The sequence below is a fragment of the Achroia grisella genome, unplaced genomic scaffold (assembly GCF_030625045.1).
Source record: "Achroia grisella isolate CSIRO2021 unplaced genomic scaffold, CSIRO_AGI_Agris_v1 utg452, whole genome shotgun sequence".
Lineage (NCBI taxonomy): Eukaryota > Metazoa > Arthropoda > Insecta > Lepidoptera > Pyralidae > Achroia > Achroia grisella.
Window position 1 is genome coordinate 527,411 of NW_026712864.1, and position 18,326 is coordinate 545,736.

An 18,326-nucleotide genomic window follows, 5' to 3' on the forward strand; every position below is an offset into this window, starting at 1 on the left:
GGATTGACAGCAAACGGTATATAGTACTAAAGATGCAAATTTCTACAAATTAAAGTCATGTACTGCCATGAGTCCATATAATGACCGGACATAATTTTAGTCTCGACATGTAGCATTCCGGTAGATACATGACATATCTGAGAAGCGTCTCAAGAGACATGACACAAGTATCATGCAAATTCAATTTGCTGCCGCGAAGGCTGCAGTTAAATAAATAAAAGTGTGATATTAAAATAAAGTTACTACTGCTACGTTGCTAAATGAAGTTGACATTTATGATAGCTTTAAAGCTCTACTTTTAGTGGTCGTATAATTTTTAGTTATTTCTTTTACTCATTTTACAAATGTTACAGACTACAGATGCTAAATATACGTCGCATCTATATATGTATATATATTATTTATCAATTTTAAATCTTATTTCAAAATCTAAAGAGCTAAAAGCTCTTTGAATGCGACTGATTCACATTTCCGAATTATAGAAAATACATCATTGATCATTGGGGGGATTGATGGAAACATGATTACAGATAATATTTAACTGATTGCGGTCGACGGACGGACTGATCGATGGTAGCAGGTTTGATTATCGCACGATAGGTACAATGTTTGTATTCATGAATATGATTATTATATATATACTGGTATGTATTAAGAGTTTAGTACCCATATTACAAGCTCTACGTAGTTTGGCACTAGATGGTGCTGTAACAGTATTGGAAAGGTAATTTTGCCATGGGGTTATCTATAAACATACTTTGTCGTATCATAGCGAATAGTTTTGTAAGTGTTTTTTCTTCATATAAATTGAGATATGACTACATCCATTCTCTACCTGTATATCCATGTTATAGACACTATTCAGCATTATATTTATACTGACATGACAAGAGTATGTTATCAGATAACTAAAGTTAGATATTCATCATGAACCATCATGTTATTGGATAAAAAAATATGGCAAATACGATAATGTTATCAGGAAAATTATAATGGAACGATGTCTGGGGATTTGATTGGCTGATAGATGAAAACTCTGCCAATATTTTCTTATACATAATCATCACTATCAGTTTATATTTCTAGGCAAGAAATATAAATAAACTTAATATGAGCACTATTGAATAGTCGCGCTTTATTATTCTACTACTCATTCGGCACAGTCTTATCACAAGAAAAATGAAGAAGAAACTTGTGTGTTGCTCTTTTAAATAAACTCATCCTTAATAGGTTTTTTCCCATGGTACGGTCAATATTACACATCAAGGTATGGATGTTCAGTTTGCATAAAGGGTCGTAGATTAAATATCTCAACAACCTGCTAATTATTTTTATTGATACGGAGACTCGTCATTAAAGTGATTGTGCAGAGAGAGAGTTAATTAAACCTAGCATAGGTTTAATTCTAGGTTACAGCCAAGGAAATGGTTCACTTAAAGTAGTTAATGACATTATTTAAACTTAAGTAAAACTTCCCTGTAAATACAATGTTTTGTATTTACTTCTGTACTTTTTTTAACAATTTGTGAATATTACTAATCTGCAGTTGTGATTAATATAATGGAATCTTATTTAGTTATTAGTGAATACTAAATAATAGTTATTTGCCATCAAAATAGTACTTGTACTAATATTAATGTGTTGATGTGTGTTATTGAAAACGAGAATAACAAAGCTGTTAAAGATATTTTATCATCATGTTCTGAACATATTAGTATACCTATTGATTATCGATACTCTGTTAAAACCTTGTAAAACAGTAACAATATCTGACATTCAGTAAGTGACATAAGAAAGGTCAATACTATTCGCACACATACTGAAATATATTTTATAATACATATTTATTTTTCAAGTAATTTCAGTAAACAATGTATCTTTGAACTGACGTACAATTTAAGTCAAAATTTTAAATATCTTTTATTTCCCTTATTAACGACTGATAACATTAATGATTTTATTTGTTCACATCACTACAAAAACAAACAGTTGACATAACTCTGACACAGTGCAGTTTCATATGGCTTGACTTTTGAAAACTATTGTTTTTATATTAAGTTAATAATTTCATCCCAAAATTAATATGTTTATTGTAAGTTGGAATAATCTTTAAATTTTTAATGTTATTACTCGATAAATAAGGCAAATAATAGATATTTAGAATGTTGCCATAAATTGTTCGTCAGTTCAAAGTTACATCGTCCATTCAATCCCGACCTGTCAAAAACGCAAACCCTGAGTGGCCGGACTGTATTGACCTTGCCACTGAGCTCTACTCTAAGTATAAATTACAATACACGAATAGTAGTAAACGACGAGGCCGTTAGCGTAGTAAATCTTACTAATATGGCTAACAGCTCCATTTACAGATTCAAGACATTTTCATGATAATAGGTTGATTGTAACAATGTAAATCACCATGTATTTAATTACTAAAAAACTAAAAAAATCATGTCGCCATGTGTTAATGAAAGTCATTAACCATTCATTATTGTCATAGAGAAAAATTGTAAATTATGAATAGCAATCATTTAAACGATCTTTAATAGTATTTAAATTTTGATTATTTAATTGTTATTGTGTGTTAATTGGAAATATGTGACCTGAAAAGGTAACAAACAGACCCACAGTTTTGAATTTATAATATTAGTATTCTAAACTTGTGTATCTCCAAAATGTATACTAGAAATAAGATTATAATGTGTCTTTTAATAAAAATCTATATCTATAGATATAATTATTGCCTAGTAATTTTGCAATACAACATAGGAAATGTTGTAATTAGAACCTTCATTCGTTAGTAGTATTATGCAATATTATGTTATCTATGGTAGTAACATATAGTAAGGAACTATGGTATTCCATTTTAGTATACCGCTACATTCTCGTAAGTTATTGTTTCACGCTAAGAGTAAGACAGATGCTTTATCCTAATTACGTTTCTCATCCATTTTAACAAACACTGTACTTGCGTTGTATATGAGGTGGTATATCACGTTTGATGAATATCTACTTAGTCTTTGGCAGCCATCTTAATGTCTCTCAGTGGTATTATGTCAGACTTGGCTCGTTTTGCACTCGACATTTTAATAAATATAGAACTTCCAACCACTTGAGTGTAATATTAATATTATTAATGTAAATTTATAAAATATGACGTGAATCATTAATAATGAAAATTACATTACAAAGTGTTCGCAGACTGAGTTACAGTCTCGAGCTTAGTAAATTTTTATTTACATCTAGTAAATTAAAATTTATTAAGCTCGAGACTGTACCCACACATGGGGTAGTTAGGGGTTTAACGGTAATATGACCACAATGACGCTTTTGAAATATATTTATTTTTAAATAATATAAATAATACTTATTTTTAACTAATTTAACTAATAATAATAGTAAGAAATATCATTATTGTTGTTTAGTAGGAAATTTAATTTCCACTTTATATTTCATGCCTTTGTGTAACTCGTTCATGTTTAAATCTTTATTGATAATATTAAATAGGTAAATTTGTATATTTATCTTGTCGCAATTGTATTGTGGTATTATCGCAAAATGGATAAACCTTTAAAATAACAAACAAACTCACTTTCAGATTTATATATGTAGTAATGATTTATATAGGTATAAATATGCAGTTAATAATTAAATAAATAATAATAAGAAACCCTGGATAATTACCACAGCGCCATCTAGTCTTAAGGTAGGAAGAGCTTGTGTTATGGGTACTAGATAACTGATAAAAATACTTAGATATGTTTTGTAAATACGTGCATAATATACATAGAAAATACCCAGACCGATACAATCAATCATACGCGTGAATACAAATGTTTGTTCCGTGTGAAGAATCGAAACCGCGACCATCGGAAGTAAAGCGGTGTGTAGCCGCTATACTACTGAGGCCGTCATATCATCATAACAAAACATGGAAATATTGCACGCATAGAACAGAGAATTTCAGTGACAACAGAACATAAATGTTCTGATTAATATTTGATAAAAATAAAACATTCCAACATATATAGGTACACTTCATTCAGTAAATATACGTATTGCGTGTTTATCGTAAACGTATTTTCCCCTAACAATGATATTTCGGTCACGTAATATTTCATAATAATCAAACGGCTATACTAGTTGACTCTATTCTTTGGCAATTTACTTGAAAGGTGGTTTCGAGTTGGCTCCGATTATGTTAATTTTAGTTACGTACACGTTATAGGTTTGTCGGTTAGTAACGTAGTAATATAAATATCGGTGTACATATATAAATATAAAATAGGTGTACATTTATAGTTGTTGTCTAATTTATTAGTATTTAATAGCATATTGTATAATACAGATGTTTTGTTAGGACAGTGAATGATGCAAGCGTTGTGTTGAAGACAATTATCACTCGCTATTCTATTCTATTCTGTCTATCCCATTGGTATCTATCTGCAAATCCATTACACATATTTGATCGAAAAAATGCGTGTGGTGTTTTACATTTTGACTATGCACTAATTATAATACGTTCTGATAAATCGTATCGTATTTGAAAGTTGGGAAGTTAATTGTCATGTCAATTGTTTATATTTATTGATAAACATTGTTTTTTTTATGATCAAACGATGATTACCCTGCTCAGAGGGGATATAAATTTTTATTCTCAACGCAACTCGATTTTATGTTTATTCTGCAGAGTATATAGCTCTGAAATTTACTTGAAAACATTATGACATAAAGAAAATTAACTGCCATATAAGAAATTTACGTACGTACAATAAAGGTATACAACAGCACATTAAAGTTATGATTTGTTGCTTATCACAAAAACACCGGTATTACAATAAAAACGAGCGAGTAATGGCCAGCCGACTTAGAATAAGGATAAATTAAAACTATACTCGTACCCTCTAAAGAGGCAATAGGAAAAATTAAAAGTAACAAGGAAAAGGCCTCAAAGAAGCTGATAGCGTGACCTGCCAAGGTGAAAGCAATGGAGGGATGGTAAAAATAGCCCACTGTTGCTACTCATAGACGAACAACTGAAGTAATTTATCAAAATCAGTTCCCTTATAGCGGTATATTGACTAGATGTAAGATAATAGGTTATTTCGTTGTTTGAAGGAAATAAAGAAAGCAAAATGTGTAAGCTTTTATTGTTTCAGAAATCTTGTGCGTGTCTTAAACAATTCCATAGTATACAGTCATCTATATAAATAAAAAATATTGAATTGTCCGTTTGGTTTTTCAAATTAACAGCTTTTCACTAAATACATATGAAAGCATATAGTACAAACGATTCTTACAACTCTAAAACTCTAAAACAACCTATTTGGACCGGTCTGTCATTCTCAGATAGCTAATGTTATAAGGTGTAACTTAAGCTGCTTTTATTTTAGAAATTTGACTTATCATTACATAGTATAAAACGTGTCGCTGTCTGTCCCTATGTATCCTTAAATCTTTAAAACTACGCAACGGATTTTGAAGAAGTTTTTATTAATAGATAGAGTGATTGAAGAGGAAGGTTTATATATATAATACATATACACATATACGAATCCAGGGTGGGTAGCTAGTATTTTAATAAAACAAAATTTATTTCCGTCGTAAAGTCGATGTCGCAGGTAACAGCAAGTTATTTATTATAATCCTATAACTATACCGATCAATTTCAGTGGTGCCATTTGAAAAGATGTATCTATAGAAATACCGTTACAGTTCTAAAACCAATGCTGTTCTTAGTTTTACTGCGTCAAATTAGTGGCTCATCTGAACTAGTATTTTTTTTATTTAACTTATTTTTATAGCTTTGTCTGTATTCAAAGTGACTGTAAGTTTTACATTTACTCAACGCAATAGAAGTATTAGTTTAGCGATTGTCAAACAAAAACTAATTCGATATTAATTTGTAGGTAGTTCAGGAGTCGGTCAGTTAGAACAGATGTATTTTTACTTATATTAAAATGAAAAGTTGAAAAAGTTAAAAACAAATTTAAATTAAAAAAGTTTCGTCAATGTATTAGAATTCTAATAAAAATCTCGTTAAAGTTTGTTACTAAATGTTGGCTGCACGTGATTTGAAAATACTTTGTTTTTTTTTATCTCATACATCTTATGTATACGATAAGTGCATGTTGGCTCGGTAGTAATTTTTTTATCATTTTGTTTGACGTTGACTTTAAACATGCATAGACAGGCTATGATTATTTGCATGCTAGCATTTGTTAGCGTATTATATAGTTACAGTATTTTTTTACTTTTATATGCTGTTATCTATAAAAAGTAGAGTTCAGAAACAATATTATAAAATCGAGATTTGTTCTTATTAGATAATCTTAAAATGAAAGAGCTAAATATAGATAAGCATGAGATAAGATATAACATCGATGGACGTACAGGTAAAGATAAGGAATCTGATATATCGTTAGATATAGGAAAATATCTTCCTCACTCTACTTTTACTTAAGTATCGTACCAAGAGATGATAGAGACTTGTCTCATTTCACTTTAAACTTAAATTGATAAATATTTTGTTATTACAGCTTATTGCTTAAAATATTTTTTAAACTTTCTTAAGTGATGCCTATATTGTAAAATAAAGTTATGTTTCAAATTATACATTGATAGTGAATTTGGATAATGATTTAATGAGTATAATTTAAATTATAAATGTTATGTGTGTTAAATACCTGATAATATGTGTAATGCTTTATTGATTGGTTTAAAGAATTTCAAACATAATTAAAAAAATAAATAGAATTCAGCATTAATTCTCTGTATAAAGTTTGCAAAATTTCATACTCCTACGTTCGTGCAGTTTTCGTAAAAAGGGGTACAATGTTTTTGCTTCTCATAATACATATATAGTTATATATATATAATGAGAAATAGGTATAGCAAGTTGAGGACACAGAGTAAATCGGTCCCGTTGATTTATTTGATGTCAGTCTGACTGTCTGTAGCATGTCTGTAGATCTAACCCAAATCGTCTCGTCAACAACTCGACACGACTTTTTGTTGATGTTTTGGCGATGCCATCGGTCCGATGATGCCAGATGACTCGTGACGTCACGAATCACAGCATCGCCTTGACACCAATACAAGTAATAGTCGGTTGATTTTCAGGTGTTTATGTTGTGTACAACAAGGCTAACAAAGGTTAGCTTTGATACGTTTTGTGTTGTCGCGAAAATTACGTAAGATTATATGAATTCTGTGTCTCTTTACATTAGGCTATCGTTTCGTAATTATTATTTTTACTTTTGATAATATCTATAAGGTTTTATCCGAGTAATATAAAAATTTGTAATGGTGTTAGTTTAAACGATTGGATATTTGTGACTCAACCAAGCTTAAATGACTCAATTGATTTAAGTGGTTGGTATACGGATCATATCCTGGTCTGCATTATTTATTTATCCTAATTCATGACAAAGCCGAGAGATGCAGCCATGCAGGGTTTTCATAGTGTATATGTATATATATATATCCATTATAGGAATTACTAAAATTATTATGAAGGTTTATGTATCCAATTTCGATAATTTCAACGTGTCTTCAACGTGTTTAAAAATGCAAGAAAGATAACAAAATCTAACAATTCCAATTACAACACATTGTTAAGTACGTAGAATATTACTGCCAATTGAAGGACATTCATTAGAATATATACTAATATTATAAATGCAAAATTGTCTATATGCGTGACTGCTATTTTCTCGACAAAACAGTTAAAGAATAATAAAGATATATATAAATAGAGACGGATTATATCTCAAGGACGGATTTAGACTATAATTTATCTCAAGACAAACCAGGTTAAGACGTGGGTACAGTATCAAATAAACATGAAAATGTTCTGGAGCAAACCGATCTACACATGGTTGCTAATCAAAAAAATACAATAAAGCGATAACAAATCAATAAGCGATTTATTGATATAATAAAAAAGAAATAGGTACTTCTTTATATTCGATATTGCCATGAGGCATATTTTATCGAACTAATGCATTATGGAATAATGACCTTGGTAATACAGAGGTCTTATTTTAATAGATGATAATGAAACGGTACCACCACCTGCGATAACGGTATACGCTAGAAGACGACCAGTGAAAGATACAGACCAGACCCATAGCGGTGAAATAACCAGTAATTAAACACGATGGTTTCCTGGAGGCGCGTGGAGATCGATCTGATGGTACATTGATAGCAATAGGGGATTTTGAGGTGTTACCTACGGCTTCTACTGCCGATGGTTATGAAATAGAAATAGAAATAATCTTTATTCAAATAAACTTAATATAATCACTTTTGAATAGTCAAGTTTTTTGATTCTACCGCTTATTCGGAATGTAGATTCATCACAAGAAGAATAAGAAAAAAACTTGTGTGTTGCTATTTTAAGTAAAAAAATATGGGTTTGGTTTCCCTATAAAATAACATATTTCTATATGGATTGGCCTGGGAGTTTTTGCACTATAAAACGGTTAAATCTATTTTAAGTTTAGAACTTAGATATCCGCTAAGGAAAGATTTCCTGAAAATTTCATGGGAACGAGAGATAAAAGTGCGGACAAAGTTGATGCAAACAGGTAGTATTAGCATAAGACGAGTTATGTGAAGTAAAAAAATCCGCATAAATATCGCTTGTTATATACACTGAAAGTTCGAGAACCTTCTCTTTTGAAGTCGACTTATCAGAAACCAGTGACATTTTATCAGAAATTTTTTTGCTGTTTTCCGTAGCCTTTTCCGCCAGGAAGTATTCAGTGTCAATTTTCAACGTCATTTACGTAATTACTTAGTTTACACAAGGACCTGACTCTAAGCAAAATATACTCCTATTAAGCTATGCATTCACATTACAGCTAGATTTTTTATTTTGTCTTCATTAGGCATTTTCAATGTCTAAGTAACAAAGACCTCTATAGATATTCTATGTGACCTCGTACAATGGAGAGGTCAAACTGTATCACATGATTTTGTTCATCGATGCTGATAAAGCATACACCCATTTTGTCCAAGTTGGAATGCTGTCGTCATGATGTAAAAATAAGACATCAATGCTAAAAAAGGTTGTTTTATACATTGTAGCTTATTATTTAGAATTCTATTTTCGAAAAAAAGTATAATTCTAAACTTGCAGGTTTTATGATTTTATTATAATACAAGCTGTTCCCGCGACGTCCGTGGGAACTTAATTTTATTTTTCTAAAATAAAAGTATAGTAAAAAACAAAAAAAGTCTCATCAAAATTATTTCAGATGTTACAGATAAACAGTATACTTATATTCATATGCATGTAGTAAAAAACGATTATTTATTTATATGTATAGATGTTGTATATCTATTCGTCTATATATAGAGGATATAGACAAATAGACAAACATCAGATGGTAACAGATTATGTATAATATATATAATTAAATATGAATTTATTAAGTTTTATGTACGTGGAATTTGGGTCATCTTGTAAATAGTTTATATAAAAGAATTGTTATATTTTCGTTTCAAACCTATTTGTATAATTACTGCGTACTTACTTAATATACCTATTCATTCTACAATATATATTCTTATGTTCATCGAAATCTTGTATTTATTTTCTGTTATTAATTCAATACTAATGCAACCAGCCATGAAATAAATAATTTGTATTTCAGCATCTTGAACAAACATTTTATTTCGTTCGTCTTCCTTGGCTGCCTTCGGTTTGTCATCGTATTTCTATCCGTTCTATTTGATTCCATGTTTCACTCTATTTATCGTGATTAAGCGAAATTAGATGTTTGTTAATATTCTTAATTACATTGACCTTAGCGGTGTAGCAGTTTAAGAGACTGCTTCACTCTCTGATAGTGCGGATTCGATGCCCGCTCGATATATTTTATATTGTATATACGAGCTTGTCCGTATCTATTACGTACATCTGTGTATTTGTCTACTGCGTGTATGTTAAAGATTATTTATTATGAACTTTCTTAATTTTACATAATTTTTTACTTCATAATATCTATAAAAGGCTGTGGTTAGTGTTACATTAATTTTATTTTTTTTTCAGTCACGAAAATGAAGGTAATAATTATAAGCTATAAATAATATGCAAATATAATGAAATTTCTCAAATTTGTAGATTATGTTTATTTAATAAACAAGTGCCTATTCAATAAGTAGAACGATATGAATGAATGTAGGTAAGCCATTACTGTTGCCAAAAAGTTTATCCCACATTGATTTAGTGCGTAGAGTTGTAGGTCATGATCATTAGTAATCATATAGTACATCTGGCCAACAAATATATTGATGTAGATATATCAAAATATAGAATAAATTACTTAAAAAAAGATTTTAATAATAAAGTCAAAACCATTTACTGATAAAGAACCTTTTAATGCACTTCAGATTTTTTTAATACTATTCCTACCATCTAGTTCGGCTGGCTACTGAAATTAAAAAGAACTGGCAAGGGATAGAGAGCAATAACAACATATATTTTTATTCATTCTTTTAATATAGCATTTATGAAGTGAATGTTAAATGTATTTATTTTTTTGAGAATTCCTGTATTTGAAATATTAACCCAAATATTGATTGTCTCCCAAATATTTAATTGTTTATAGTGGAATAGACTTTATTTAAAAAGTAGTTACTTTTTACCGAAATTATGTTTTTAGTTTAAGTTAGATCCTAAATATTTTTGGTCTCTTCTTATATAGAATTAACGTAAAATACTACAAAAGTTCTATTAACTTTATTTAATCTAAGTGTTTAGTATGTCAAATAGATACTTAAATATAAGCCATAATTTTTATTTGCACTTCGACATACTTATTTTATTATTTCATTTAGAAATTCATCATATGGCAATGTCAGGTAAATAACAACCTTGGATGTTCAACTCTGTTATCGTATTACATATTATATTACAAGGCACGCACCGGAACTGCAGCGCGTGAAACTCATTAATTTTCATCTCAAAGACCATATGATAATGGATTAATACAATTTATACTATATAGAAACAATCAAAACATGAACGTACGTTCGTAACGTAAATCCGAACGCAAACACACTCGGCCTTGAACGCTAAGCAGATCGTCTGAAATACGCGCGTGGAAATAGCCGCGGTGAAAATACAAGCACGTGATAGTTACGTACCTGGCGTACGGTGGTGTGGAGACAATCAATGGTACTTGCCACTCGGCGACCGGCGGCTGACTGAGCCACTGTGTCAGCGGAACGCGCCCCACCCAAACCTCTATCCGCCTGACTCGCTATCACAGTTTGCAAATAAAAAAATACTTTCACCGTTTTCGCACTACAAAAATACGGGTCTGCACATTAAAAAATTAATCAGGCGGCGTTACTGAGGTCGTGAATTTGTTCGCGGGGCGGCGTGTTGATCCGCTGTTGAGTCGCGACTGACGCGTACTAGTAGATCGGAGTGGGGCGGTGGACTGAGCGTACAGCCAGCGAGCCGACGAGGCCCTCCCGGCCCCCGCTGTGACGTCGCTACAGGCCGCGATGGTGGAAATTAGCAGCTTCCCGAGCGAGGGTCGTCGGATGTAGGTCACGGGGACTGGGCCTGCACTTGCCCACTCTACCGTGCTGATACACTTGACAAGTTTAAGGACGTATCTAGATGTCATTAGACGTATAGATGTTTCTACGCCATATGCTACGAACACGTAGCACGTCTTCGAAACTGACTCTACGTTTCATCGATAATTATATAAACAATTCACGTTAACTCCTTAAAAATTACGAATCAAAGTTTCATTGTCGATATAAAAGAATATAAAATTAATATCGATTTCGTAATCCGAATAAATAGGTAAACTTCACCTACTTTTTTATTGATACGATTTATGTCGTCACTATACAATTTGAACAGTCTCATGTTGAATTCGTAGTTTATTATAAGCATTAGCCAGATAGCAGTGGTTTTAATTTATTTGTAATATACAGGTGTTAGATTACGCTCGTAGCTTCGTAGCAGCTACGCGCTACGTATTAGCCTTCGTTTATTTCCAAATCCAATCTTAATATGAATTAATTACAGATAAATGATGTATTCAGAATATTGTACATGGTAATTGTATTATATTGAGTAAATAATTATATTGAGAATAAAATACAAATTACTATCCGAATGAAAAAGTGTCTAATATTGAAGAATATGCAAACATATACTTACATAATTTGTATTTACAAATATAAGCTTATTAAATTGATTTGTATAAATAAGACAGTTAAGCAAATATTTAATTTATACAAATCAATTCAATAACACGACATCACGTAATCATAAGACACCTATAATACAACTGCTATTCTGGAAGACTAAGATAACTCTCATGTGTTTCGGTTGTACCATGTGTTTACAAAGCATGCTGCTCTGCAGCTGGAATTTTTGTAATATTATATATAAAGATATACCTACTAAATACTAAAATAAGCTGACTCCTTTCTTAGAATATATAGCTATATACCTAACTACTTATAATGTTTCCTTTATCTGGTAAGATATATTGTGTATATTTGTAGATACAAAACACTTCAGTTGCGATTTTTATGAAACAGTAAACATAGATGCGTAAAAAGTAGAGCATGTTTGTGATTTCTACATCGCCAATTCTACAGATATTCTATCTATACTTTTATATTGAAATTGTCGACTGTCCTCTTGACTTATGTTTGTTACTATCAACCTACATCTTAAAGTGTAGGTACACCATAAGATACCTTTACAGGTAATACCATTAACATTTTACTACCTACATAGAGAACATGAATCTTTGATAAATAAATAAATATTTAGTTCACGATAGTGGAATAAATTCTATTTTAACATATTATATAGATATATACATGTATTATCACAAAATAAAAATAAATTAAATTATATAAGTATATACTAAACTCTATCATGAAAATACAAATTTTATAGTCGCAGAAACGATAACTTTATACGATAACTATATATGTATAATGAAGAATAAAGAACGAATACTTCCGAAAAGTAAATTAAAAGACATTAACCATGATCATATTTATGAGCTCCGGATAATTCGACGCTGTTATAAAATATCCTGTTTATAAAATACATACAACTATGAATAAAGTTTACAACAGTACATTGTGAAGACACAAACTGCGTTATATCTTTAAGAAAATTTCAAAGTTGACAAAGTCATAGACAATGTTGAGTAAAAGCAGTGGTTAAAGAGAAATATGTCGTCTCACTATCAATGCAGAGTTGCAATAAACAAGCTATGCACCTGAATAATATAACTATTTATGATATTGTTGTTTTGGCTATAAATGTATAAACAAAGTATCTGCTAAGTAGTTAATATAATTCTATTTCGTCTCTGTGGACATTTTTCATTTGGAAAATTCGTCATACTCAAAAAGTTTGGCTGTTTGGCCAGTATTAGTGTTGAGATGAACTCGTACTGTCATATGAAGTCTGTCGCAAGACTTTAATTTAAAAGTTTTAGCTGTGAAAGGTTCAGTCACCGGTTAATCTTGTTTTTTTTGTTGTCTTTTAGTGCACTGTTAACTACTTAACACAAATGCATAAGTAAATAAAACTATAAAAATGTTCCTCTAGCATTTTATTTTTTTCATGCAAAGTTGAAGGTACGTACAACAGTTTAAGGAGTTTTATAACATTTTGTAATCACGTTGAAGGTACGTACATATGCTTACTAGCTATTAACCGCTTTATCCGCCTAATATTTTTAATTATAGGAATGCCAATGAAATTTTCTAATCCCAATGGGTTATAAGGTCACTAACATGCTTAGCTTAGGAAAATATATTTATTTTACCTAGTTTTTAATACAAAAAAGTTAACAGATGGAATAAAATTTAAAATATATATATTAACATGTTGTAAATTAATGTTAAGTATTTAAATTATATTTCGGATTCAAAACAACATGATAGGGAATGATCACACGGCCATCTCCCGAATGACTTAACTTAAATTACTTCAGTTACTAACGGTAGTGTCTTTGTCTGTAACGAAATCAAAACCAACAATATTTACTATTCTATGCATATACATAGTGATAAAAAATTAAACATAGAAATAAAAAAACCATTAATTGTATGTATGAAATTCAATATACACGTTACTGTCAATCTGTAATCACTATTAAATCACGAGACAAATCGAATAATTATGTTGTAGTAATGACCGGAATTGAATTGACTTCAAAATCTAATTATAGATGTTCTCACATCATTACAGGTATTTAGTTGTGTATTTTAATTTATAAAAGCAATTTCGTTAATATATACTTTATTCAGTAGAAAACGATGGTAGGTCTATATTATTTGTATTTTAAATTACAACAATACCTTACCTTTATGTCATACCAGATGACTTGCGCAACTTGTTGTTCCACACACTTTTCTCGTTTTGCAACATTTTTCATTACTGCCGCTTCTATTGGTCACAGCGTGATGTATATCGCCTATAGCTTTTCTCGATAAATGGACTTTCCAATAACAAAAGATTTTTTCGATTGGAACCAATAGTTCCTGAGTTTAGCGCAATCTAAAGTTTGGCTTTATAAAATAACTAGCTGTACCCGCGACTTCGTCCGCGTAAAATAGTGACCTTGAGCAAATAATAAAAAATATATATTAATAATCTAACCCAATAAAAAACGTTTCATCGTTCTAGCTTCAAAAATGAAATTTCCATACATAATTCCATACAATTCAATCAACAGCCGAAAACTAAGTTTCAAACTACTATCTTTAAAATGAAGATACTTCCATACATACCATACATACATTACATCTCCCCTTTCAACCCCTTATAACCCTTTTTCTTGTTTTTTTTAATGTTACTTATATTAGTGTCATCATGTACCAATGATAAGATGTCGCTATACTGTAACCATTTATGGCTGAGTCCTGTGGCGGTAGGTACTGATATTTTCTCAACAGCCTAAAAAATGGGTTTCAAGTTTCTAGCTTTAAAAAATGACAATACATGCATACAACATTTTAACTCCCCTTTTGACCCTTACAACCCATTTTCGTTAATTATATTTAATCAATACGCAAAAAAATAAGATTGAAGCTTAAACTTTTAAAATATTCCTCTTTCAGTCTCTTATAAACCTTTTTAGCAACCTATGTCCTATCTCAAGATCTAGACTTTAAATTTCATTTAAATCAGTTGAAGTTTTGGCTTTTAAGACAGACAGACAGAGTCACTTTCACTTTCATAATATTAGTAAGGTATTTATTAAATACATTTATCGTTCTAGCTTCAAATATGACGAATTTCCATAAAAACTTTTATCTGCTATTTTATTTTACCCCTTGAATGGTGACAATGTGATATTTACAAATTTAAATGTCATATTTATTTATATTTAATAAACAGTTTAAACATTTCTTTAAATTCTTTTGAAAATTGGTGGTCCAGTTGGCCAATATATATGTGATATTCTAAATTGTATATACTATCTCTCACTTGCTCGAACCATATCTCTGACTCTACTGGCCAGAATGGAGAAACGCGTATTCCGAACCTGAATAGCTCGGATGGAACGGTAGATGTTGTTACTTCCAAGGAAATGTTGTTCATATGTATTGACAACATTTTTAATATTATATGTTGTTTTATTCTTCAAAAATATTAATAATATATTCTTACGCTCTTGTCCAAGAGCAGGGTCATCAGTTATAGGCTGTACCAGGATTATATTTATGTATTTATAAAATAAAATTGCAGAGCAAACGTTTATTCATTTAAATTCATAAGGAGACAACGGATTGACAATAATCAGATGCGCGCGCAACGCGCAGCATTAACAAATGACATATATGTTTATTTATGAATAAGCGTTAATAAGTCGCATATCTAGTACAATACTGGTGTAATTCAGAAATTAAAAATTTTTGAAAATATAACACAATTATAAAGTAGACTTTCCAAAATATCTAATTTTTTAGTTAAGCCATTATTATAATAATTTTATATAACCTTGATAATTTTTTATCGTTATATATATGTGTTAACGTATATAGTTTTGGCGTGAAAGCGAGACAGACAGACAGACAGACATACAGACAGAAACATTTATAATATTTATGTTGGTTCGGTTTAGCACACCGACAGTCACGGGTGCGATCCTCCCGGTACAAATGATCGTAATCATAAATACATTTATGACTAGATCATACTGAATATTTGAAGTATATATCGTTGTATATACCTATCGTTCCAAGCTATACGAACAATATGATATTATTAATTATGTGTTTAATGTAACAATTAATAAATAACCAGTTTCATATTTATTTTATAAAGATAATTTATCGTTATATATATGTGTTAACGTATATGTACATATGTTGAAACATTTATATGTTAGACATACAGTCATAGTTGTACGAACAATATGAAATTATGTGTTTATGTATAATGATAAGTATTGTTATTATATCATTATATGGCAGTCAAGTGTACTGAAAGAGTTAAGTCAGTGACTGGAACAATAACACAAATTGTAACTCTGAAAGCTGGTGGTTCTCTTGTGTTTTCATTGACATTTTTAAATTTTCCATGCAAAATTAATGTTTGATTTTTATGAAAAATGCAAGTGAAGTTTCTTTATGGCCTAAACACAATATTATTCTGATAAAAATACGATACTTTTTGGAATATGCAAATTTGCATCCTCGTTACCGTCTGGTAACATACATATACTGACTGTTGACATTGCTAATAATGTCGACTAATGATCATTACTAGCAATGTCCTCCACGCGGTCCCCCTTCGTGAAGTATTCCTGGTAAATTCGTCACGATGGACTTGCTGATCTGTTCTTTGCTGATTTTATCATCCTCCACCGGTGCCCTGCTAGCATAAACAGTTAGCGTAGGCAACATTTTATTATGATATATTTAACGAAAAATAACTGACTAAGTAATGAAGAATTATTCTAAATTAGTCTTACTGGTCATGTAATCTGGCTTTTATTACAGGGTTTCCGCATTCTGAATGTATACAATTACGCAGAATCACTCACAAGAGTAACATTTAATTTAAATGACTGTACGTCCTAATTTGGTACATAAGAAATGTACATGTAAGATTACAAACTCATTTTTTTCTATAGTAATAGAAATTATTATTCAAGCGAAAGTGTGACCATTTATTTGTTACCTTTCCACGATTAAACTGGTCATAATGAAATTTTACATTATTTAATACTAGATAAACTCGCGACTTCGTATATACTCGTATATATAACCATTGAAATAAAAACACTAAAATTTAAATGAAGGTTACCAAAATTCAATAGTGAAAATCGCGTCTGTTAAGCCATTTCCTTCGCACTAAATTCATAGTGCGATTGTTTTGGATTTTATTACGTTTTTAAACTATATTAATTTATTTCGTATATCTTCTATATACATTTTGGTTATAATTATGGATTACTACTGCTCCGTAAAGTAATTTCTCTTATTGATAATATAAAATCGAATATAATATTGATGAAAGATGAAAAGCGAAGATTGTAGATTTGTGTTCTGACATAAGCTATCTTAAAACGTAGTGTAATGAATTATGTTTTTGGATATAATAACTTTTACTAAAGTAACTTTTAAGAGTCTCATATCTACAACGAGATTCTATTCGTCATATCCTATATTCGAATCAGGAAATTTACCAGAAACTTTGTGTCAATATATTTCTAACTGACGATTCCGATTCTGATTGAAGCAATGACAACAATTTTACTTTTAATATACCCAGTGATATGAAGGGATGAAAAGTGTTGAGTTTTAGTAGTTCAATATGATATCAACATTTGACAAAACCTTATCTACAATAAATAGTCGTAAACGTATACGTAACATTAATATTAAAATAAAAAATATATTACAATAATTCATTTTTATTAATTTTGTTTTCCCTCTCCATTTTATGTATTTAATTTATAATTTAATCAATAATCTTTTTCTTTATTAAATTTTCTTTTTATTATAATATTAGTAAAAATAAATAAAGTGCATATTATTATTTATAACTATTATACCTATTTCCCTTTTACAGTTACTAGTAATTCATGTATAATACCGGCGCTCTTTGCTTCTATACACCATTCATATCCTATTAATAATTCCATTTAAATGTAAATAATATGAAACTAGAAGCCTTATCTTTAGGGAATAATGTTTTATTATATTTGCAAGGCTTAAATCAATCCCAATTTTCGTTCGGGAACTCCGAACAATATGAGGCTTTGGCTGGAAAATTGTTTGCGAGGATAAAAGAACGCAATACC

At 30.2% G+C, this 18,326-nt stretch overlaps 1 protein-coding gene across 1 annotated transcript in view; it reads right to left on the reverse strand.

Annotated features, from left to right (window-relative positions):
- The window catches only part of LOC131845106 (protein Tob1), a 50,736-nt gene extending 39,292 nt beyond the window's left edge, over positions 1-11,444 (reverse strand). Inside the window, exon 1 of the mRNA XM_059194139.1 lies at positions 11,158-11,444. The gene's annotated coding sequence lies outside the window, so the exon portion shown is untranslated. The remainder of the gene's footprint in view (positions 1-11,157) is intronic.
- Between the last annotated feature and the right edge of the window lie 6,882 nt (positions 11,445-18,326).